Source organism: Mercenaria mercenaria, unplaced genomic scaffold (assembly GCF_021730395.1).
Source record: "Mercenaria mercenaria strain notata unplaced genomic scaffold, MADL_Memer_1 contig_3921, whole genome shotgun sequence".
NCBI classification, from domain to species: domain Eukaryota; kingdom Metazoa; phylum Mollusca; class Bivalvia; order Venerida; family Veneridae; genus Mercenaria; species Mercenaria mercenaria.
The window spans coordinates 11163-37672 of NW_026462109.1; the positions used below are offsets into that span (position 1 = coordinate 11163).

General features: G+C 34.4%; 1 pseudogene; it reads left to right on the forward strand.

Moving 5' to 3' along the window:
• On the forward strand, positions 1-26510 carry LOC128553529 (uncharacterized; annotated as a pseudogene).

Consider the following 26510-nt stretch of genomic DNA (forward strand, 5'->3'; position numbering starts at 1 on the left):
ATGTTTTGGTCAACAACACTTGGAAAAATTGCAGGAGGAAAAGTAAGTTGGGAACCAGTAGTGGTGGTACTGTTACAATGCTGGTGATTATTCATATCAGGCTACAGTTACATTCAGTTGTCCATTTCTGTTCCGGCTACAGTTACATTCAGTTGTCCCGTTCTGCCTACAGTTACATTCAGATGTCTGGTTCTGGCTACAGTTACATTCAGATATCCTGTTCTGGCTACAGTTACATTCAAATGTTTATTTCTATAAAGATTATAAGAATCTTTCACTGGTTGAAGATACGGATGGAAATATCTGGCTTTAGGGGAACTTTTCAGGCTGTAATGAATCTCAGCTGAGTTACCGCAGAACAATTACCCAAGTGAGAGATATATCCACTTGCACTTAAACTAGTGATAGATTCTTTTTCGTATATGCTGTATTCCTTAGTTACTACAAGAAATGAAGTAAAAGGAATACTTTTCTATTGAGCACTATCTTATTATATTAGTTTAAGAATATACACATTCATTAAAAAATTGCAGCACCTGAGTCATATTACACCCCATGGGTGTAAGATGATTTTTTCCTTGCACCGGCAAAAATATGGGAAAATCATGTAGAACATGCAAAAAAGAAGGTTTTTGCTTGTTTTACTTTATCAATATACAGTGAAGGGTCTGCTGGGTTAACAAGCACTGCTGTGCACATGTTTGCCCGCTGTGACACCAATAGAGTTACAAAACAAGAAAAAACCGCCTCGGTAGCCTAGTGGTAGAGCGTCCGCTTAGGAGTTGATTATGACTTTATTGTAGAATTTTATGATAGATATTTTGTATTACAGATTTATACAAAAGATAATTTCTTTTTTACAGATTTATACAATAGATAATTTCTACAAGACCCTGACTGTGATAGGGCATGTTACACTCAATGTATTTGTAGAGACTGGGACGGAGAGACAACCTGTTGTTGATAAACCTATGCAAGTAATTTTCATACATCAGCTCTGTTGATCAATTAAACCTTACCCTGCTAAATATCTATAATGGACTTGTCCATCTTTCAATTTGGACAGTACCATTAACTGTTAAAAGGGCTGCGTTTACCAAAAAGATACTGACTGATTGGCAAACAGTGCAGATCATGATCAGACTGCACGGATGTGCAGGCTGATTATGATCTACACTTGTTGCAAAGTTAGAATCAATCGTATCAAGCATGATAAGGGTTAAACCACAGTTATTGTCAGAAGATGCAGTCAGACTTGCCCCAGAGACCATGTCTATTTAGAGACCACTTGCATTAAGAGACCGCGTTTTCAGTTTTCTTTTGTGTTGTAAAAGATAAAGTATGTTGTTTTAAGAAACAGTTTGTGTTAAGAAACCATAGTTTGTCGTTCCTTTAGGTGATATCTTAAGTCAAGTTGCATTGTATGTTGATAATCCAAGTATCTGTAGTATAAGGAGTAGTTCTTCAATGTATTTTGTTTAGTTTTTGTAAGCTATATTTCCTTGGTGTGCTAATGAAATACTGATTGGATTGTAAATTTTTGAAGTAGAATGAGATAGCACAGTTCAAGCATGTTCCGTTAGTTATATGTTTACTTCCATACAGTTTGTGAGAAAACCTCCAATAATTCGGAAAGCAGTAAAGCTTCTTCTTTCTTTTTTGTTAGAGATTTACTAGTACAAAAGATACTCTAACTTAATGCGTTTTATAGAAATACTAGACTTTTTTATTGAACTTCAAGAACGTTACTTATATGAAATAAATTTCTGATTAAGTAAGGTGTTTTTGGTAGTGGTATATTAGTATTTTGGTTGAAGTTTGATCTTCATTTAAGGGAAATGGTTTTTGTTAAAGTTTATGGTGGAAACTTGTTTTCATTACTGTTTAAGGTCCAAAATGGTTTTCATTACTGTTTAAGGTCCAAAATGGTAAATGGTTTTCATTACTGTTTAAGGTCCAAAATGGTTTTCATTAGTGTTTATGGTCCAAAATAGTTTTCATTACTGTTTATGGTCCAAAATAGTTTTCATTACAGTTTGTGGTTCAAAATGCTTTTTGTTCAAGTTTTGTAGTCCAGAATGATTTTTTTTTTCAAAGTTGACTGTACATAATAGTTTAAGTAAAGTTGATGGTCCAAAATTGTTTTCATGTAAGTTTTTTTAGAAACATACAAACTTAAACTTAAGGAAGAAATGACAATTAAAATCAATTAAATTATTATTGTCAGATGTAAATTGCTTTCAGTAATGATTTAAATGCTAACCGGTTTTATTTTCCTATTAAACAAAGAAACTGAAAGAGGGATATTATTATGGTGATAAAGTCATGGTAAATTGATGTTTTAGTATTATACATCATAGCAGTATGCTGAAAAAATGAATACAACACAATACAGGCAAATGTTACTGAAAATGAACAGTGTTTGCTGTTCAGATGTATATCTTTTTTCATTTTATGTTTTTTTTTATGGTTTTGTATTATATTTGAAACTTTTAAAGTTTCAAACAATGGAATTGTCATTAAATAAAATTCACTTTTGCAGAATCAAACTCTTGAAAGCAAAAGAATGTAAATTATGAAAAAATGAATACAACACAAAAAAGGCAAATGTTACTGAAAATGAACAGTGTTTGCTGTTCAGATGTATATCTTTTTTCATTTTATGTTTTTTTTTATGGTTTTGTATTATATTTGAAACTTTTAAAGTTTCAAACAGTGGAATTGTCATTAAATAAAATTCACTTTTGCAGAATCAAACTCTTGAAAGCAAAAGAATGTAAATTATGAAAAAATGAATACAACACAAAACAGGCAAATGTTACTGAAAATGAACAGTGTTTGCTGTTCAGATGTATATCTTTTTTCATTTTATGTTTTTTTTATGGTTTTGTATTATATTTGAAACTTTTAAAGTTTCAAACAGTGGAATTGTCATTAAATAAAATCCACTTTTGCAGAATCAAACTCTTGAAAGCAAAAGAATGTAAATTATGAAAAAATGAATACAACACAAAACAGGCAAATGTTACTGAAAATGAACAGTGTTTGCTGTTCAGATGTATATCTTTTTTCATTTTATGTTTTTTTATGGTTTTGTATTATATTTGAAACTTTAAAAGTTTCAAACAGTGGAATTGTCATTAAATAAAATTCACTTTTGCAGAATCAAACTCTTGAAAGCAAAAGAATGTAAATTATGATTAATAGTTATTTACTACCAAAGTTTACAGCAACAGAAACAATTCCCATATCTCTGATTTGAATTTTGACAGAGCAATGCCCATTACTTAGCATTTTTAGTTTTATAGTTTTATATAACTTTTTCTGGCAAAGCTAAAATTCAAAGACAAACACCGTGAAAGGTCGAGTGTGCTGTAGTACTTACAGCTCTTGTTTTAATTACGTTTTATTATATAACTTGTATAATTGTTTGTTCACAAAAATAGGCAAGTTGGTCACAGATAAAAATATATAATATATGCTGTATCTCATCTGTAGATTGTAGAAATTCTTATTTCTTGGTCAGCCTGTCTGGTGAGCTCATCAGATAGAAAACACTTTCCGTTGAGAGATCATAGGTTGGATTTTCAGACAAGGTATATGTTCTAATATGACAATTGTCTTCAACATCTTATTTATATAGGGGAAGTTATCAATCACTTGTAGACAACTAGTAAAGGTTTATATAGGGGAAGTTATCTGTCACTTGTGGAGAACATGTTCATAATGGTTATATTCATACATGGAAAGTTTATTAATCATTTATGGCAAACAGGCCGACACTTGATTTGGATTCATATAGTGAAAGTCACCAGTCACTTGTTAAAACAGGTTATCATGGGGGAAGTTATCAATGAATTGTGGAAAATATGTTTATACTTCTTTGGATTCATATAAAGTATATTATTGATATGTCTCTTGTGAAGAATATGTTAATACTGGTAAGGAATCATGTAGGGGAAAATATCAATCCAGTGTGGAGAACAGGTTATTAGTCCCCTACTGGTTGAAAACCAGTTTCGGGGACTATAGGAATGCGCTTTTCCGTCATTCTGTCATTCCGTCAGTCCTTCCGCAATTTCTTGTCCGGTCCATAACTCTGTCATCCATGAAGGGATTTTACTTAGCACAAATGTTCCCCATGATGAGACGACGTGTCATGCGCAAGACCCGGACCCCTACCTCAAAGGTCAAGGTCACAATTGGAGGTCAAAGGTCAACAGGGCTTTTCTCCTGTCCGGTCCATAACTCTGCCATCCATGAAGGGATTTTAATATTACTTGGCACATCTGTACCTCATAATAAGACGATGTGTCATGCCCAACTTTCAAACCCCTAGCTCAAAGGTCAAGGTCACACTTAGCAGTCTAATGTTAACATGGCATGAACAGGGTCTGTTTCGTGTCCGTTCCATAACTCTGTCATTCATTAAAGGATTTTAATATCTCTTGGCACAAATGTTCCCCATGAGGAGACGACGTGTCATGCGCAAGACCCAGACCCCTAGCTCAAAGGTCAAGGTCACAATTGGTGGTCAAATGTCAACAGGGCTTTTTTCCTGTCCGGTCCATAACTCTGCCATCCATAAAGGGATTTTAATATTACTTGGCATAAATGTTCCCCATGATGAGATGACGTGTCATGTGCAACACCCAGAACCCTGGCTTAAAGGTCAAGGTCACACTTTGAGATCAAAGGTCAATAGGATTTTTTACCTGTCCGGTCTATAACTTTGTCATGCAAGACATGATTTAAATATCAGTTGGCACAAATATTTCCCTGGATAAGACAACATGTCATGCGCAAAATCAGGGCCCTAAGTCTAAGGTCAAGGTCACACTTAGAGGCCAAAGGTCAGATACAAAAATGACTATGTCTGGAGCATTTCTTCTTCATGCATGGAGGGATTTTGATGAAACTTGGCACAAATGTTCAACACTATGAGGCGGATTGCCGTGCACAAGGATCAGGTCTCTAGGTTTAAGGTCAAGGTCATACTTAGAGGTCAAAGGTTGAATTTAAGAATGACTTTGTCCAGAGCATTTCTTCTCCATGCATGGAGAGATTTTGAAGTAACTTGGCACAAATGTTCATTGCCATGAGGCACCCTATCTTTTAAGAATCACCTCCCTTTGTTGTTACTATAAATAGATTATATTGTTACTTTTTTTATTACTGGCCGTAGGGAAAAATCGAGACCACTTTTCTGTGGTACAACATGCATGTTACATTGAATTTTTAGATGTATTTTGACCTATTTCTACCTGGTAAAGAGTTTTATGTGCACTTGTAATATATTTTTTTCTAATAGATTTTTTTTATTGATTTCCCTTTGTTGTTGTTATAGATAACTTATATGATAACTTTTTCGTAATTGGCCAAAATAAATACATATGAAGGCAACCATAGGTTTTTCATGTATGCAAATTTTAATCCAAGTGTTTTGTTATAACATATTGTATATATAGTACAATATTGTTTATACATCATTGACATATATCAATTCATTATGTTATACTGCTGTAGAAACAATAAGGTGCCTTCCAGTAGGGGACTTTGTATTGCATGGCAATACTTCATTCACTTGTTTGTAAGGGAAGTTATCGATCAATTGTGGAGGACGGGTTAATACTGGTTAGCATTCATGTAAGGGAAGTTATCAGTCACTTGTGGAGAACAGGTTACTAGTTATGATAAATTTAGTTATATAAATTTCCCTCTGGTTATTGTTTTAACATGGTAAATATAAGCTAATACTTAATACCTACTTATGTATATTACTGAATACTATAAAACTGCTGGTACTGATATCCCCGCTCAAGATTCTATACCCAAACCCTGAAGTCCAAAATTGTTTTATACATTTACCAGTAATAATTATTTGCCTGAATCTTTTTCTTATTTTCTGTTTACCATTATTGAATTTGAGATTTGAACAGCAGTTATAGATGTAATATATGGTCTAGAGATTAAGGTGTCAACAAATCACAGTTTCAAGTACTACAACTATGGTCAAGACAGATCATTCTTGCATGTCACTAGCGATTTCCCTATGTTTTTGCCAGTGCTGAAATGAACTCACCTTACACATTGTCGTGTAAGATGGCTCAAATACTAAATCTTCTAAATGGATGCGTAAATCAGTATGCTGCTGTAATGAAATACTGCTTATTGGCGATGGCGTTGGGCAGGTAGATGGCGGAATGGATTGATGTATTGGCAGCATCAAGGTTTGGTGTCAGCTTAATATTTTAATTTGGGTTGAGATATTGAAATGAAACTTGGCCTTCAGGTAGCTTATAGTAAGAACAAGATTAGGGTCGAATTTAGGGTCAGTGAAAAGGTTTCTGCTCAATAACTTGAGTAATTCCAGGGACGTCCATGAAAAGTTTTCCAGAGTTTTTCTTTGGATGTCCATGGACAGTTTTTGCAGCTGTCTAGGAAGTTATGCTGACAGTATTATTCAAGAGCAATACATGTAATTTATGGGACTTTCTTGCTGTATATTTGTATCTATATAGTGAGCAATAACCCTTACAAGCAATATGATTTTGTTGCTTGGGATCACTTTTGCAGTTCCAAACAAATAAGTTACAAATTTTTGCCATTTAAAAGTTTGTGATATATAATCTTCTTGAACCATACACATTCTTATGGACAAAAATTAATTCCAAAATAATAATGATGAAATAATTCAAATAAAAGTACCTTAAGTCATCTGCTTGAAACGGAAACCTTTGTGAAACCAGTTGTTACTGTAGCATTGTTTATGCTATGTAATTTACAATAAACAAAGATACAGTCATGTGTGTAATTAGCATAATTAAAAATATATGTATTGTTTCATAGTATAATAATGTAAATACACTTACTTGAACAATTTATAGAATCCTCAGTATCAACTTTGAATTATATGACCGCTCGTACTGAAGTTTTGAATTATATGACCACTCGTACTGAAGTTTTGAATTATATGATTGCTTGTACTGAAGATGCACAAATTTATACACAACTTGTTAACGTCAGACTTTCAGTTACACATTTTTAAAATTCCTTCTTGAAAGAGCAGTTGAGCTAATTGGCTGAAAGTGGTCGTATGGTATTCCCCATCTAAAACTAATTGTTTTCTATTGTGTTTAAAATCTCTTAGAAAATTACAAACGTTATTTTCCGGAGTTAAATGACTCATATTTTTCTAAGTGCTACCTTTCTGCGGTGTCATTGAACATTTCATGAACATTTTGAAACATATAGTGATTTCCAGAGATGTCCATGAAAGGTATTTGCAAAAATTCTGGACATGTAATAAAACAGGTAACTTTTCCATACTACATGTACCTACTTTCCATGGAAATTTTGCATTTGTCCGCAGTTTTTCCACAGTTACTCTGGAATATGTACAGACTGGTGTGGTCTGGAGCATTGGGCCAAAGCTACATTTTGTGCTGTACAATGGATGTGTTAGGGTTCAAATCCATTTGAACACGTAACATTTTTTGTGTGATAAAAACCTCATTTTAATGCCATTGGATCATAGTCAAGGTCAAAGTTACTAAGAATAGATTTTATAGGTAGCTTATAGAATAACCACATGGTTAGGACAATATTTCTATTATACAGAGACAAAAAAGATGAGCATCTGCACCCGCAAAGTGGTGCTCTTGTTACGTCTCCCACCACACAGTAATGTGGGAGATATATTGATTTACTCCAGTCTGTGTGTGTCAGTGTGTGTGTCTGTGTGTCTGTCACAAATCTTGTCCGCACTCTAGGTCAAACATTTCGCAATCGATCTTCACCAAACTTGATCAATATGTGTTTGACCATAAGACCTCGACCAAATTCGATAACTAGCCAAATTGGTTTAGGTACTTTGTAGTTATGGCCCTTGAATTACTGAAAATTTGCCTTTTTACTCTTGTCTTCACTCTTAAGTCAAACATTTCTCATCCGATCTTCACCAAACTTGATCAAAATGTGTTTGACCATAAGACCTCAGCCAAGTTCGATAACTAGTCAAATTGGCCCAGGCACTTCGGAGTTGTGGCCCGTGAATTACCATAAAATGGGCCTTTTTACTCTTGTCCGCGCTCAGAGTTGAACATTTCTCATCTGATCATCACCAATAGATTTTGTAGGTAGATTATAGAAAAGCTAACGTTAGGATTGCATATTGGGTCAGTGGGGTTAAGTTCAAGGTACGCATATCTTATTTAATGTGCATCCTTTAAAAATTCCATTTCTAATATTTTGTGTGTAGATCATATTGCTTGTAAGAGTTATTGCTCTATATATAGATACAAATGTACAGCAGAAATGTACCATAAATCACAAGTATTGCTCTTGAATAATACTGAAAGAAAGGTTAGGGAAATGTTGTGTTTTCTTTTGCCAAAATCACTTTTAGGTCAACTTCAGTGTTACTTAAAATAGAAAATGTTTGAAAAACTTGGTTTTCATGGGAATTTTCACATCTCTTGTTTCATTTCTTATTTTATTGAAGTGTTTGGCATGCAAGAAAAAGAATCGATCACTAGCTGAAGGTGCAGATGGAAATATCTGGCTCTCAGGGTAACTGTTTCGAAGTCACTCTGCAGAGCCTCCTTACTGCATAAACATTTACCCATGAGCCATTTATTTCCATCTTCAAGCAGTTAAAGATTCTTATTATCCCCCGCCAAAGGCGGAGGAATATAGTTTTGGCATTGTCTGTCCGTCTGTCGGTCTGTCCGCACTTCCATGCGTCTGGAGCAATATCTTGGAAACGGTTTCGAATATTTAAATAAAACTACACATGCATGTTCACCATTAGAATGTGGCACATCAGTTTCAGTCAGAATGCCCAAGTAACAATAGACTGATTGCCATATGGCAATTTCTGCTTCATAACTTGTGACATATTTGACATAGAACTATGAAACTTTAATTGAATTTAGATCACCATAATTTGGTAGAGCACACACAAATTTGTCAGGATCTCTTTAGAAACTTTAGAGTTATTGCCCTTTAATTGTTTAAAAATCCACATATTTGTACATGAAAAAAAAACTAACCAATTGGTAGAATTTTATTAAACTTCTTTCAGTTTTTTTCATGAACATTTATTATCAACATGTGAAGTTGTGTACCCACAACCAGTCACCCCACCACCCTGGTCACATACCCTCCCCTCCCCTCCCACAGGTTTTTTTTTTTTTCATTTATTTTTTTTCAATTCTTAAAGCTTTCAGAAATATTTATCAACATTTACCCCATCCCCCCTTCCAAACGCTATTTTTTTATTTTTAAGTATTTATTTTCCTTCAATATTTATTATCAACATGTGAAGTTTTATACTCTCACCAGACACCACCAACACCTTCTCCAATTAACCCCCAAATGTTTGTTTTTAATTCAAAGCCTTCTATGAATATTTATTTACATGTGATGTTGTAACCTTCCCTCCATTCCAGCCTTCACCACTTACGTTCAAGATTTCTTACTTGATTATGATCTTTTAAGGACATCTGTTCTTTGAAATTCAAATATAATGAAATAATTGTTTCTTAGTAACATCCTTAACTTTTTGCCGGATACATTTCTTTGTCATTCCTCACCACAAACCTATTCGGGGGGATGCCAATTCATCGAATTTGCTGGTATTCATATGGTTTATCCAGTAAGTTTTTTAAACAGAAAGTTTATTTAAACAGGAAAATTACTTGACAGGAAAATCACTCAGTGGAAACTTAACTTTAGAGTGTTCAGTTATGGTATAATCAAGCTTAAGGACACACTTACAGGTCCCAGGGGGAGTGGGTGTGAGGGGTGGGGGAAGGTGTTGGGGATGACCTGCTTTAACATGATATTCCTCCACATTTCTGAAGAAGAAACATGATGTATGGTTCCAAAAATGAAGGTGAAAGATTGAACTATACCATAGTACTATTTCCGTAACATTTTATGCATCATGAGTCTTTTAAGATAAAAAATATATAAAGGCTTATTGTTATCTTCAAACAGATTCAACTGTCTCATCAGTATTTAAATCAAATGTTGTGGGCAGTATTGGCCGGAGGCCCATAAACTACCAAAGTGTACCACATATTTTCCCTAAATTGCCAGAAAAAGAGTTACAGACACATCTATTATTTATCCAAATGAATTAATTTAAAAAAGTGATAAATTTCACGAATGGGTTCATTTATTAAAATTCTGTGATACAATTTTATTGAATATCCTTCAAAGGAACTGAAGGCCAATTTTTATGCAATTTCAGTCATGAATAAAGGGATTGAATCACGTCACACACTTCATTTCTGTTCTGAGAAAACAAAGAAAATTTATAATGAGAACTAAATCCTTAAATTTATCCACTACCTGAAAGCATGGACTTCCCTGATTTTCTACCAACGATTCAGACTACTTCATTTTTCCTTTCCATGTATTAATCTGTCCAGGATTTGAACATAGGGAATAGTTATTCACAAATATTTAACTCTCTCCTTAGTGACAGCCATTTAAGATCAGTAATATTTACCTGATGAAAATCACCAGTAAATTTCAATTAAAACAAGGCAATATAGCTCCCATTAACGCTCCCTCTAGAGCCTTAAATGACCGTATTATATTTATTGACACTGAGGAAATTAAATGCTAAGATGATGGTCCACAAATACTGTCACTAAATTTAAAGCTTGGCTGTTCTTTTCAGAGGGTGTTTTTGTAAACAACTGCCAAATATCTACAGTTATTTCTGGAAATTCATCAACATTTGTAAAGATTTTATATTTGAACTTTTAAATTCATTCGTTTTCGCATCTGACAGAGGAAATTGTGGTGAATTTGTATGAATGACCAGTAAAAAAATGCCCCAAAAAAGTCAATAGACCCCTAAGTGTGTCCTTAGATATATCAGTAAGAATGACAATGTCAGGTATAAACTATCTTAATGTTTAGGACTAACAATCATCAGTATAGTAAGACTGAAATTTATACCAAACCCAAGACTTGCAACTATTTTCTGTATCTTACCATATAATGTGTTTACCATAAATAAAGGTAAAGACTGTCCTTTTGAATCTCCCTGCCTGCGTTATTTCAAAGTTGGTTTGTCCACTTATTTTGATTTGGAACAAACTGAAAGTATAGTTACATTGAGCTGATCAAAATTTCTAAACACATACTACATTGTATTTGTTTCTATAGTATGGCCCTTTGCATGAATTTTTGAAATAATTCTTTTTTCAAGGATACTTTTAAATTCAGACATGTTTTAAATCAAATGTTATTCAAAACCTTCATTTAAAGGTAAATCAGCTGACATTTTTAGAGGAACAATATTTGTATGTGTTTTATGGTAAAACTATAATTTTTTCAGGTGTCCTTGAATGAGGGAGCCCATCAACTAAGGTTGTATGCCCAGGGACCTAATGGCGTGGAGCCCCTGACAGAATCCTGCCTGCGTGATGCTGGTACAAGGATCATACCCTGTGCCTCAGTTCTTGTTAGACTTGTCAAAGGCTCCGGTGGAAAGGCCCTAGAAGTAAATATTTTTTAATTTTTTTTTACCATTTGGAGCCAATAATACTATTTTGATAGTTCAGTCAAGCTGTATAATTGACATAAATAACAATGTAAATATAGGTGACATGTATATCAATATTTATCTTGTGAAAATGGAGATGTATGGTAAAATGGTTAAAATATGAGGCAGATCAAGCTATATAGATGGCAGAGCTTCCTGATGATAGGCAAAACTTACACGTCATATAATATGTATCATTTCAGACGTGTAACTAATTTCTATGAGTAACACAACTAGAACAACCTATGAAACAAAACAATAATTGGTGTTAATAGAACTGAATGCAATTAAATGATTTTATATCATCATAACATATCTATTCCGCAAGTTAACTTGCTATTCACTTACGTTACATTAAAATATTTATCAAACAGTCGAGTAAAGTCCCAAAGGGAGATTGGCTACGTATGGGATTATGGCAGCCACGTCCAAAATACTCGGACCGTGTGTACTACTCTACAAAGGCCATGCCAACACGCGGGGAGACTCGGCTATTCCACAGTATGATGAGGCGGACAAGGAGAACGATTCGAGAAGTTATAGCCCTCGTTGCCTCGGCTAAGGAAAGCTTCCTGAGAAGTGATAAAAACGGAAGAATATACCAGAGTAAGTTGTCAGGAAATAATGATTATTTTTAAAAGTTTTGTATGTTGTTTTTGTGATCGCTCGATGTCTGTCGTCTGTCGTCTGTCGTCTGTCTGTTGTCTGTTTGTCAACATTTAGCTTGTGTATGCGATAGAGGCTGTATTTTTCATCTGATCTTCATTAAATTTTGTCAGAATGATTACCTTGATGAAATAACCTTGATGAAATCTTAGCCAAGTTTGAACATGGATCATCTGGGAGTCAAAAATTAGGTCACTAGGTCACATCAAACAAAACCGTTGTGTATGCGTTAGATGCTGTATTTTTCAACTGATCTTCATGAAATTTTGTTAGAATGATTGCCTTGATGAAATCTAGGCCAAGTTTGAAAACGATACATTTAGGTTTAAAACTAGGTTACTTGGTCAAATCAAAGAAAAACCTCGTGTATGCGATAGAGGCTGTATTTTTTCAATTGATCTTCATGAAGTTTGATCAGAATGATTGCCTTAATAAAATCTAGGTCGAATTTGCATATGGGTAATCTTGTGTCAAAAACTAGGTCACTAGGTCATATTAAAGAAAAAGCTTGTGTATGCAATGGGGTCTGCATTTTACACCGAATCTTCATGAAATATGATCAGAATGTGTGTCTGGATGAAATCTAGGTCAAGTCTGAATGTGGGTCATCTTGGGTTAAAAACTAGGTCACCGGTCAAAATAAAGATAAACATTGTGTAGGCAATCGGGACTGCATTTTACACTGGATATTCATAAAATTTAGTCAGAATGATTGTTTTTATAAAATCTAGGAGGAGTTTGAATATGGGTCATCTGTGATCAAAATGTAGGTCACTAGGTCAAAACAAAGAAAAACCTTGTGTATGCGATAGAGACTGTATTTTTCAATTGATTGTCATGAAATTCGGTCAGAGAATGATAGTCTTGATAAAATTAAGGTCAAGTTTGAATATGGTTCATCTGGGGTCAAAAACTAGGTCGCTAGGACAAATCAAAGAAAAATATTTTGTATGTGATAGAGGCTGTATTTTTCAATTGAGGTTCATGAATTTTGTTCAAAATGATTGCCTTGATCAAATCTAGGTCATGTTCGAATATAGGTCATCTTGCCTAAAAACTAGGTCACTAGGTCAAATTGAAGAAAATACTTAAGAGACCACATTTTTGGTCCAATCTTATTGTAAATTGGTCAGAATATTTGTTTCCTTGAAATCACTAGGTCAAATATGTTTACACTGTTATGGTGTGCTTGTCAGGTGAGCGACCTAGGGCCATCTTGGCCCTCTTGTTTCTTTTCTGTTCATACTTCTTTGTATGCTCTTCAAGTTTTTGTCTTTAATTTATAATGTTTAGTTTCTGGGCTTTATGACTATAAGACTTTTTTAGGGTTTGTCAGTCAGTCTGTTCTTGCTTGTTGACAAGTTAACTTATGTGTTTTTTTATTACTGTCATCCTACTTTGTTATTGACACTGGTCTAACTGTCTTGCTGAAAGCCTATATTGCTACCTAGGTGAACACCAATGCTTGTAATTTTGTCCAGATTGACATCTAGGGTTTTCATCAATCATGAATAGCTGGAAAATAGATTGTTGACCTAAACTTTACTGAAGGTTGAAGTTGAAGATCACACTGACACCAAGAAAAGAACACATTTCATACCAATAACTGGAGGTCATCTTTACTCCATGTTTGTTGTTGTGGGAATGAAATTGTTCCATGTCATATTTTTGGTATTGCGCTATTGTAGTATCATTTCGATGTTGACGATGTTTCATTTAGAAGTTTTCGTTAAATTGACTATATCAGCAACAGGTCAGAAAAGAACAACTTTCAGTGTTTCAGCAGAAAACCTAACATGATAAGATCTACATTTGTCTCTTTCCACGCTGAATTTATGAAACTACAATAAAAACGATAAAATTCTTAGCGCATTTTTTTCATCTTGTTTCCCAAAACATAGCTACATGCAGCTGAAAGGAGCAAATACCTGAGAATGTTGATAAGCAGGATCCTCTCTAGACTGTTTTGTTCAAAGTCACCCTTTCCTCCAACGTCAATGTGGGTTTGAGCCTCACTTTGGGCGTTAAAGTCTTCATGTGACGTAAGGTCGATGGTTCTACCCAGGGGCCAGCTCGTGATGAAATAACGCAAAGAGGGGCACCTTGGGTTTCCTCCACCATTAAAGCTGGAAAGTTGCCATTTGACCTATAATTGTGTCGTTGCGACGTTAAATCCAACAAAAAATATTACAGGAAATTCGATTCTGCAATATAGTATTGATAAGCTAACTTTTGTTTTGCATAACATTTCAGAAGTTGTCTGAAGCAAATACTATAGCATAACATTGATTATATAAAGCAGTTTTTTAACTTTTATTATAATTATGTCCCATACCACACAGTGGTCTGCAAGACATACTGATATACTCCTGCCTGTACGTGTGTGTGTCTGTGTGTACGTCTGTCACATAGTTTGTTAGCACTCTTTAAGTCGAACATTTCGCATCCGATCTTCACCAAACTGAACAAAATGTGTTTGCCAATAAATCCTCGTCCAAGTTTGATAACTAGCCAAATCTCTCCTTGAAACTTGTTTTGATCATCTAAATCAAAGCACTGAAAGTCTGGTAAGGCAGCTGAGGTCTTGAGGCATGGTTGACTCATATACTTTCTACTATTCAGATGATTAAGCAGTTGTGGGAGACATGTGCTTTTCTAAAAAGTTTATTACTAATATTTTGTGACCATCATTTTTTTTTCAAGTATGCAAGATATGATCCAATTTATCATGCAAATAACTTGTAAATATTTGAGAAACAGAGTAAATATGTTCTGCTTATATAGAAATTATATCTATATTACAGAACCAGTTGACCAAAACACCAGATACAAAAGCATTGGAGCAAGATCTCAACTTTGTTTGTAAGTATAGTCCTAAACATGGAATAACGGTTTGATATATTCAGTCGAACTTCGTTCACTCGAACGTAGATATTTCGTAAACCACCTTTCACTCAAACACATCATCAGATTCTTTAGAAATCGCTATATTGTGTATATTGTTCAATAGCTCGAACTGCCAGTCATTTGAACAAATTTTGACAGTCCTGTCTAGTATAGGTGAACAAAGTTTGACTGTACTATCGCATTTCTTCCCAAACGGATACTATTTTTTGACTGGGTACATGCATTTCAGACTCCCGTCCCTAGATTTGCCATTTTAATGCCACCCTTTCCAATGGTTGAGTATTTAGACAATTTTTCCACCAAAATGCCAACAAAATGGTGAAAAAATGCCAACAAAATGGTGAAAAAATGAACAAGACAGTGGCTAACCTGTTTTCCAATAAATTCCACCTTTTTCCACTTTTGTACACCTTTAGGTGGCAATAAGTGGAGTATTTAAACAGTTACACACCATTATGCCACCATTATGGTGGAAAATTTGTTTGCCACTTAATTCCATCAATAGCCACCTTCATGGTGGCAGTAAGTGGAGTATTTAGACAAATTACCACTATAATGCCACCATTATGGTGTAAAATCTATTTTCCACTAAACGCCACTTATTTTCACCAATCGCCACCTAACAGGTGGCAGTACGTAGACAAAATTTCACCAAAACGCCACTATGGTGGCAGTCCTATTTTCCACTAAATGCCACCAAATAGCTGGCAACAGGTGGAAAATACGTGGCAACTAGTGGAAATCGGCTGCATCTGCTGAATCTGAAAAAAAATCAGTAGTAAGCAAAAATCCAATTATATTAATATATTTTTTATTTTTTGCAAAAATCAAAGACCCTTCACAAGAAACCACAAAAGATCTGAACACGAGGATCAGAATGTTGTCAATGCAGTCTTATTTTTTCATATTCCAGGATGACTTAAGTAGATGGCGAATGACTCCAAATTTCACTCCTTTGGATGTACGGTCATTTTTCCAGCACTCAATCTGTAACAGTAAACCATACATCTATTAATAGATATATTTTTCTAACATTCTGATTAATTTTGCAGAAACTTGTAAATTTCCTAGGAAATATAAAATCAAAAGACTAAACTAACTCAGCAACATAACAACAAACTCTACAAACTTAATCTATGACAAATAATATGCAACATCTTTATTAAAACTGTGAGAAGTTTCATCAAAATCTACATTGTAGAAAAATTTCTATGCACTCAAATGTTACATTGTTTTGTGGGAATATATGCATCTTGAATCAATAAAAGTGCAATGACACTGCAAGAACTTGAGAATTGGTGAAAGATGTGGAAGCACCATTGCTCTAAGTGTTTTACACTTGTGTCAAATTTCATGAATTTCAATGGACTACTTGTTATGTAGGAATTTATGGATTAAAAAAAAACAATTAAAGGGCAATACCTCTGGTTACTGAAGTGATCCTGACTGAAACTGCACATACAATGCTGTCCTGTAGTGTTCTACATTTTTTTTAAAGTTTCATGAAGATCCATCAATAGATACAGGAAAAATCCTTATTTTTTACCAAATCAAGGGGAAATACTTCTTTTACCAGATAATAATTGAGCAGTGTTAATGAGCTTATAATAATTACATTAGATTTATTGATTCTATAGTCAAAGCTATAAAAATTCTTTTCCAATCAATTAATCTGACGGACAGATAAAAAAGAAAGGACAATGCCAAAAATAATATCCCTCCGCCTTTGGCAAAAGGTAATAATAGCACTTTGGTTTTTCATCACATTTATTAGTAATCTGTATCATATAATATGTCAGGAAATTCTATTAATCGGTGTATTTCTTTAAAAATTAAGGGTTATTTAAACATTAGCTTTTATAAAAACATATTATATTTACCTGATTCAGAATTAACTTGATATGTTTCTTTTATGCAGTAATAAGCTGTATGTTGCTCGGGTATATACAGTCAGGAAAGCAGATCATTTCACAAAGTTGCTCTTTTTTCACAGAAGGTTCCTGGTATGAACAATTTAAAGTACATATTGTATTCTTAGTGCTAATCAATAATGTAAATAATACAAAATGATACAATTTTACAAGCAGTGTTATAAACATGATTGAACTATATTTCAGAAAATATATCTGGGATTTATCCATCTGCAAAACTTCCTAAGACATAAAAGGAGATTTGTTTATTTTAATTTAAAGCAGTTTTGAAAATGTTGTTTCGTATTCAAGTATTTGTTAAGAGTAAGTAATTAAGACATTGTTAAAGACAGTAATAATTTTAAAAAATAAACAGTATAATATTGTTACCTCTCACAATGTATTACCATTTTCTCCTTGACTGACTCATCAAATGCCAGATTTCAAATTTTGGTATTACTACACATATATTGATTCCACACATACACTTTATTGGTCAGCTAAAGAAGGTGTCGAATACTTAAGTTGAAAAGCTATTGTAAAAACATCCTTTTTATATACACTTCTTTTTTCAATTAATGAATAGAATTGGCAAGAACTATTTCTTTGCTTCTTACCTCATGTTTGCCTGCATATAAAAATCTTACCTGACCCAAATTCCACCTGGGGTTGTTTCTATACATAAGTGTGTGAGCTTCTAACTTGATCTATCATTAATCTTATCTTTAACCAACTTTCACTCATGCAGAAATAATACACTGTAGACACATTCAAACATGATATTTCCAGATTCAGCTAGTACAGCCAATTTCCACTTGTTGCCACCTGTTTTCCACTTTGTCTGTCTTTCAGAATTGTTGATTGAAAAAGTGACTTATTAATATTTACATTGAATATGATACAAATATATAATAAATAATAAATATTCTGTCTCACAAAATAACCAAAATTCAAATTTTCTGTATACCACTCTGAATATTATTTTTTCCAGCTAGAGTCAGCATAGACTTATTCTCATTTTAACGAAACCCTTCCTGTACGAAATTTTACAGCTGTAAAAGACCTGTATTTTTGTTCAAAATAACAGTCATGCTTATTCCATATTTACACCTGTAGATTTTATATAACAACATTGATTTTACAGCTGTAGATTTCAATTTACAGCTGTCAAACGACTGTAAAACAGTTCGAAATATGCAAATGAGCTATAAAAAAGTTTCAGCTGTAAAAATGAAAAACGTTACAGCTGTAAAAAATGCCCAAAAATTACAGCTGTAGAAATATTATAGGTGTTGAAAAAGAGGCATTATTTTAAGGGACGAAAGTAGAGGTGCAAAAAGTTTTAGGATGAATTGCAATTCTCTAGATAAGGTAGCAATGGCAAAATAAATGATCTAGTACGTAAAGTATATCTGGTATGATTACAGTATAGCAACAGCAAAATTCAAGAGTAGGATACAAAGTAGAACATATGCAGATCTTGTTTATAAAACTTTCTTTGTCAGTCATGAAAACATATTCATGACAATCTTGTAATTATATTTTTTAAACTTATAGGCTTCCAGTATAGAGTAAATAGTTAATGTATGTACTTATACATGTCCTTTTACAACTATAATAGATAATTAAACATCTGTACTTACTCCATACCGCTTTAAATTCCAAAATTTTACAAGACGTGATGTCAGTGTGTGAATTTCAGTTATATCCCGCCAAAATGCATTAAAGATGGCTGACAATACTCATGTTTCCCTCCAAAAATGTTACAGCTGTAATTTTGAGACATGACTATTTTACAGCTGTAACTTTCAACAGTAATTTTTTTACAGCTGTAAATTGAGACCTTCATATTTTACACCTGAAAATTTCAACTGTATTTCTGATCATTTTTCTGCTTACAGGTCTTTTACAGTTGTAATTTCAAAATACAGATCTTTTACAGACGTTTTACAGCTGTAAAACAGCTCCTTTTTTCATACAGGTTAAAAGTTTGAAGAAGGAGCCTGGGTATACTGTTTTGCAGATGTCGTTCAGTCTGTCGGTTGTTCGGTATGTAGACAAATCGGTTTCCAGATAATAACTCAAGAACGCTTAGGCCTAAGAGCATAAAACTTTATAAGGAGGTTGGTCAAAACCAGCAGTGACCTCTGTTGACTTGGAGGCCAAATAGGTCAAAGGTCAAGATCACAGTGACCTTAAACAGTTAAACAGTTTCCAGATGATAACTCTAGTACTCTTGGGCCTAGGATCATGAAAGTGCATGGGAAAATTGATCATAACTAGCAGATAACTCCTACAGATTTTAGTTCAGTAGGTCAAAGGTCAAGGTCACAGTGAGCTGGAACAGTTAAGCTGTTTCTGGAAGTTTATGTGAGAACTCTTTGACCTAGGATCATGTTACTAAATAGGAAGGTTGATCATGACCGGCAAACGACCCCTATTGATTTTGAGGTCAGTTGGTCAAAGGTTTAGGTCACATTGACCCAGAACACTAGAACATCTTTTGCCCAATAACTAGAGAATGCTTTGGTCTAAGATCACAATGACCCATAGTTATTGATTTGAGGGCAGTACATCAAACGCCCAGTGCACAGTCACCAAATGAGTTCTGTTTCTTGTACAGTTACTGAATGCATCAGGGGCGGGGGCGCATTTTGTGTTCTACGAGCTGTTGTCAATGTAGAGTTTTAGCAAAGTCAGGTTCGGTGTCAATTAGGCCTGAAGTTTAGAGTTTAGTGTCCATTACACCTTGATTCCAACCTGTGTCCATATGAAGATTTTTGTACAGGGTAATCCAATGTCTTAGAGTTTGCTTTTAAGGTAGTTCTGCACGTTAGGATCGAAATGTTTTCTACAATGTAGAATTTGATTAAACTCTGATTTTTTAAAACTTCCGCATATACTAAGAAAATTTAGCAAATAACAAATAGGGTTGTGTGCTTGATTTTTTGCTAGACTGATTTGAAAAATTTCGACCTCACGCATTTTTTCATAATGGGAGTCTATGGGAAAAACGCAATTTTCAAAACATTTTCGCGAATAGAAATTTTTCTACAATGTAGATTTTAATGAAACTTCTCACAGTCATAAATAAACATATGACCTATAATATGATAAAATAAAATATATAGGTCCGTGTGCTTATTTTTGAGATATTTGACTATGATTAAAGTGGAGCGTCTATTTCAAGCTAATTTTAAGACATTATTTTGAATTATTTAACGTGTAAGATGTTTAAGTATAATATTTTAACTTTAGAAAGATTGTAACAGAGCCATTTTAATACATTTACTCACGGGTTGCCCTTAACTCATAAACTGATTTTCGTTTCCGTACGCCAAATCCAGGCATTATTCTACGTTTTCCGGATAAATGACGTTACGCCATCACTTCCGGTTTATCAAACGTGCAGAACTACCTTAAATCAAATATCACAAAAATTTCTATTTTTTTTTTCCACCCATTCGCCACCAAGTCCCTATTTTCTACTAAACGCAACTCTTTTTCCACCATGAAAAAAAAACTAGGTTCTACTTTCCACCAATTTCTATCTTTTTGCCACCGTAAAGAAAAACTATGTCCAAATTTATACCTAATGCCACCTAAACGCCACCAAAATAAAGTGGCTTTTGGTGGAAAATTTACCACTTATGTGGAAAAAGAGTTGAATTACACCAAACGCCAGCTAATGCCACCTATTTCCACCAATTACCACCTTTTTTCATGGAAATAAGTGGCAAAGAATGGCATTAGGTGGCAAATCTAGGGACGGGCTGACTCTTTGTGCTAGTAAAAGCATTAATTTGCACATCATGTTCCTCTTTTTTTAAATGCAGTACTAAATATTTCAAATGACTCGATCCTCTGGTGAAAATCAGAAAATTTGTTTTTCTGTGGAAAAAGATCAGGAATCACAATTGAATACATTATATATACATATTGTAAAGCAAAATCAGCTGAGGCAGCAATGCTGTAAAACAGCAAACTGATGTAATGTGATAAGAGACCAATTATTTTGGGACCATGTTATTTGATTGCCATATGATTTTGATAATACAATGTATGTGTAAATATATAATTTCTGTTTTTCAGGTAGCATTAGACAGTGCAGTAAACCTGCCATGGTCCAACTTCACCCATGCTCACATGTGTCTCAGTCCACCAGCAGCCTTCTATCTGGTTAGTATGGCATCTGCTGTAAATTATATTGTCCAAGTGACTGACAAGCTCCATTTTATAAAGGGGGTCAAGAGCGGGACAAAATATCCTTTGACAAAGCACAGCTTAGTGCGTTTTGGAACACTGCTCTGCTGTATCTTTCCGCTACAGTTTTTTTTTAGCTCACCTGAGCACGAAGTGCTCAAGACGAGGTTACTTAACATTTGGTTTTGCTATAACTCTGTGATTCCAGCAGGTATGCAAATTTTGATTCCACATCTCCTGTTTTTATTTCGATGTAATTGAGATGTGAAACCAAAATTTGTACTCCTGTTTGGCGCCATATAACCTATACTGTGTTGGTGCACCGTAAAACCCAAATAACTAAATAAATACAATTGTGACTAGTCATTGTTCGGCGTCCGTCGTCGTCCATCGTCAGTCGTCCATCGTATTTTGTCCGTCAACATTTGCCTTGTAAAATGTTTGTCTTGATAATCTCTAGATCAGGTTTGAAACTGGGTCATGTAGGGTCAAAAACTAGGTCACTAGATCAAATCGAAGGAAAAGCTTGTGAACACTCTAGAGGGCACAGTTGCAACCAAATCTTTATGAAACTTGATCATAATGTTTGTTTTGATGATCTCTAGGTCCGGTTTGAATCTGGGTTATGTGGGATTCAAAACTAGGTCACACGGTCATATCAAAGGAAAAGATTGTGAACACTCTAGAGGCCACAGTTATGACTCAATCTTCATGAAACTTGGTCAGAATGTTTGTCTTGCTGACCGAGGATTTTTACATTAAATAAAGAAGGAATTAGATCGGGGAATTGAAAACTGTTCCTTATAACCGAGTGTTCCTTATATCCGAGTTCCTTATAAGTGAGGTTTACTGTACACTCTCAAGGCCACTTTTTTTGCTCCAATCTTCCTTTAATTTTGTCAGAATGTTTGTTTTCAAAATGTTGAAATCTAGGTCACATGGGATCAAAACCTAGGTCACTAGGTCAAAGCAAAGGAAAAGCTTGTATACACTGTTGAGGCCACATTTTTGCTCAAATCTTCCGTAACTTTGTCAGAATTTTTGTTTTCAAAATGTTCAAATCTGGGTCATGCGGGGTACAAAATTAGGTCACTAGATCAAATCAAAGAAAATGCTTGTTTACACTCAAGAGGGCATTTTTTTTTGGTTCCAATCTTAATGAAAATTGGTCAGAATATGTGTCACCATGAAATCACTAGGTAATACATGTTTACACTGTTATGGTGTGTTACTCAGGTGAGTGACCTAGGGACATCTTGGTCCTCTTGTTTTCTAATAATTGGCTGTAGCTGTATTTTCTGTACTAAATGCTTCTGAAGAGTCTGCTCTTACCCTTCGATTTTTGATGATGTGAAGAAAACATCTGCTTTTTGTATACTTTATTTTTATTAGGTAGGACTTTTAATATTGCTAGGCAGATAAAGCTCTTCCCTTGAATTTGATCAAGTATGGACCAAACCCTTCCCTTGATTTTGAACAAGTGGGGGGAAAATCCTTCCCTTGATTTTAAACAAGTTAGGAAAAACCCTTCCCTAGATTTTGAATAAGAAGGGTTAAAAATCCTGATTTTGAACAAGTAGGAGAATAACCTTTCCCTTGATTGCGAACAAGTAGGGAAAATCATTTCCCTTGATTTTAGATAGGGTGGACAAAACCACAGTCTTTATGTAGAACGGTTACTATTATTATAAAGAAAAATTGTGTACGACTTCCAAGGAAAGCACTATGAGAGTATTGGCCTAAAAATGCCAAGGTGACTAATTTTATGTCCAGGTTATGTTAATATCAATCTAGGTACTTTGTCTAGGTCATTAGTCTACAACCTTGGTTTTCTGTGTGGAAATTGTTAGTTCACTTTAGAAATTAATGAAGCATTAGTTCAGCGTACAAGAACACTGGTGAATTGACGTTTTTTACATATTTGAAATGCAGTTAAAAAGAAACATTTAACAATACAACTTGTATGTTAGAAATTTGTAGCTGTAGTTAAGCAATTTGTGTGATTACCAGGTATTTTCCTTGTATGATTTGTGTTTTGATCTCTCAAAACACTGTATGACTTAAGCATTCTCCTCCTCCCATTGTTAGGGACCTCCTTGGCTGAATGATTAAGGTTGCTGACTTCAAATAACTTGCTCTTCACCAAAGTGGGTTTGAGCCTCACTCAAGACAATAAATAATTCATATGAAGAAGCCATCCAGCTGGCTTTCGGAAGGTTGATGGTTCTGCTTAGATTCCAGCTCTTGATGAAATAATGCACAGAGGGGCACCTGGTATCTTCCTCCACCATCAAAAGCTGGAAACTCGCAATATGACCTATAATAGTGTCAGTGTGGCATTAAACCCAGGGGAAAAAAATAAATAAAAAAACAAAGCTTGCATCAATTATTGTTTTACTGTTTATGACAATTACTAGCATATGGCTGTAACCAAGACTGCACTTCATTGTGCGGTTATATATTGACAGTGTGCTCCTCATGCAACTTACGACAAGTTGACATTTACAGAACTTCTGGATGTCCGCAGTACAAACACCTCACCCCAGTGGAAATATGGCTTCAAGGTACTTTTTCCCTTGGTTATATACATGCAAATGTTTATTATATTAATTACAAATTACTACAAGTCGATAAAAACTTACATGTATATTTTATCAATGTCTCATTGTAAAGTGAGTTCATTATTCTGCACATGAGTGGACACTACAAGGGTGGATCAGTTGTTGTAGCCACTTTGTGAGAGAAACTGCCAAATTGAAGCTGAATTGCTGAAATTTAGTCAGACTTTAATAAAATTCTTGTAGCCACTTTCGAAAATCTGTAGCCAGTTTTTTTAATTTGTAGCATTTGGCAACATTGGCTAATGGTAGAGGAGGCCCTGAAAATGTCTGCTCGTTAAGACAGCTATTCTTTAGTAGTTACACTGTATTTGTAAAGTTTACAATAAGTGCAGATGTAATATATTCAATGAAACAAAGCTCACTGCATGAATGTTGTATAGTTTTTGTGTCTGAGATATAAAAATGTAAATTTTAAAATGAGCAGTATTGTTTCAGCATTTTCCCCGCTGTTCCTATCATCGTTTTCCACCATGATCATCCATCTACAAGAAATCTCACTCAGTGTAGCGAAGGAAAGTTACAAATATGGTCTCCTATAGCAGGTACATATGTTATAGTTTATATTTTAATTTGACACTTAGCGGCACTGGCCTCCAGTTGGCTCAGAAGGTCGTTGGTTCTACTCAGTGAGGTGCCTGACGGTGACGAAATAATGCATAGAGGGGTCTTCCTTCAAAGCGGAAAGTTGCCCTATGGTCTGTAATTGTGTTGGTGCAACATTAAACCAAAACAAAATAAAAAAGAACTTAGCAGTTCAAATGAAAATGATGTTAATGAATAACTCTGCACTGGAAATAGTGAAATACTAGTAAAAATAATGCACAATGGGGTACTTTGGGTTTTTCCTCACTCATTAAAACTTAAACATTTTCAATAATCTCCATCATACCTTTATAACCAATATTTATTTTTGTTAAATAATTTTATGACATTTTACAGGCTTGGACAGCAGTGCAAATATTTACGGATAAGTACTGTACAACACAGGCATTCCAACTTCCTTTGTTTGCTGGTTCCCACTCAGAGACGATACCCAAACAGTTGGCACGGGAACCATGCAAGGAATGGATGGAGAGGAACATCAGAAATAATGGGGTAAATTATTATACACCATTTATTAGGCAATGGCGTGCCTTTAGTAGTCTTATTTGTCCGAGTGCCAAGATAGGCTAAGGAGTGTTAGTAACCCTATATGGCACGTCATTTCTGTCTTTTTTTAGTTGTTTATTATATACCTCAATCCAATATTGAGAACACGTAACAACACGGATATAAAAATGATGTCACAAACCAGTGGCGTTACAGTAGCTAGTTACTGTGTATGTTTCCAGTTGTAGGGAAGGGTTATAGGAGTCTGTTCTGTACAGATTTTGTTAATATTTATTATTAGGTATATGATAATTAGATTTATTATTGTCTTTCTGTTAAAGGTAATAGGATATAAGTACTAGATGTCCAAAGCAGGTATTCTAGTTTATCACATACTTAAAAAACATTTTCATCAGTCACACTTCTTTGACAGTATCTACATGAAACATTGAAGGACAATTTTCATTGGTTGCAATTTTCACTGAGAATATTTGCCATAATTTTGAATAAGGTTTTTGCAAAAGATGCCTTGAGATTACAAGATTGGATCTGTTTAAAACATTAGAATCAGCAGTGACTAATATGAAGTAGATAAAATGATTTTTAATTTGCTGGAGTTAAATATTAAAAAATCCTTTTAATAGAAGATATTGTTTCAGTTTAAGTTTGCAGTAGTTTTCAATGAGTGAACACCACATACCACATTCCAGCTGATTGTCGATCATTAGTGAAAAGTAAAATGTTTATCTGACATTAGAATTGTCTCCTTTCTTTACCAATACAATTATTAGAAAATAACAAACAACATATAAATCTGGATTAAAAGTTTTTGAAATTTTTCTTTAGCATTGCATATGCTTAACTCCTATCAAGGCAAGAAAACATATGCAAAAACTAAAGGACTTGTTTCGGGGCCTCTGTGGCAGAGTGGTAAAGGTCGCTGAGTTTGAATCGATGTTGGTTCAAGCCTCAAACAGAATGTTGTGAGGATGCCGTCCAGCTGGCTTACAGAAGGTCGATGGTTCCGCCCAGGTACCTGGGTGTGATGAAATAGTGCAGAGAAGAGCACCTGTGGTATTCCTGCACCATCAAAGCTGGAAAGTTGTCATATGATCTGTTATTGTGTCAGTGCAATGTTAACCCCACCCCTCGCCCCCCAAAAAGAGGCCTTATTTCCCAAAATAAAAGTTTTAACAGATTTCGAGAGACTTCAGTTTTACCAAAAAATGCCGAATGAGTCATTTTACGATGCAGGCATTGAATTCCAGATGAGAATATTTTTAAGCATAATAACGTAAGACTTTGTTCCTGATATTTCTGAATATATTTTTTAAATGTTGAATAAAGCTTACTGTTTTGATGTTTCTATCATATCTTTCTAGTTAATGCTTCTGATTTCAGATACATTTGTTAGACGGATCTGCTATATTTGTACGTGTAGCAGATGCTCGGAGAGACGATGAACTTGTTTCAGATATTTCGCACAACAAACTTGTATTCATACATCTCTTTTACACAGACTTTGATGTCAAGCATGATAAGAACTAA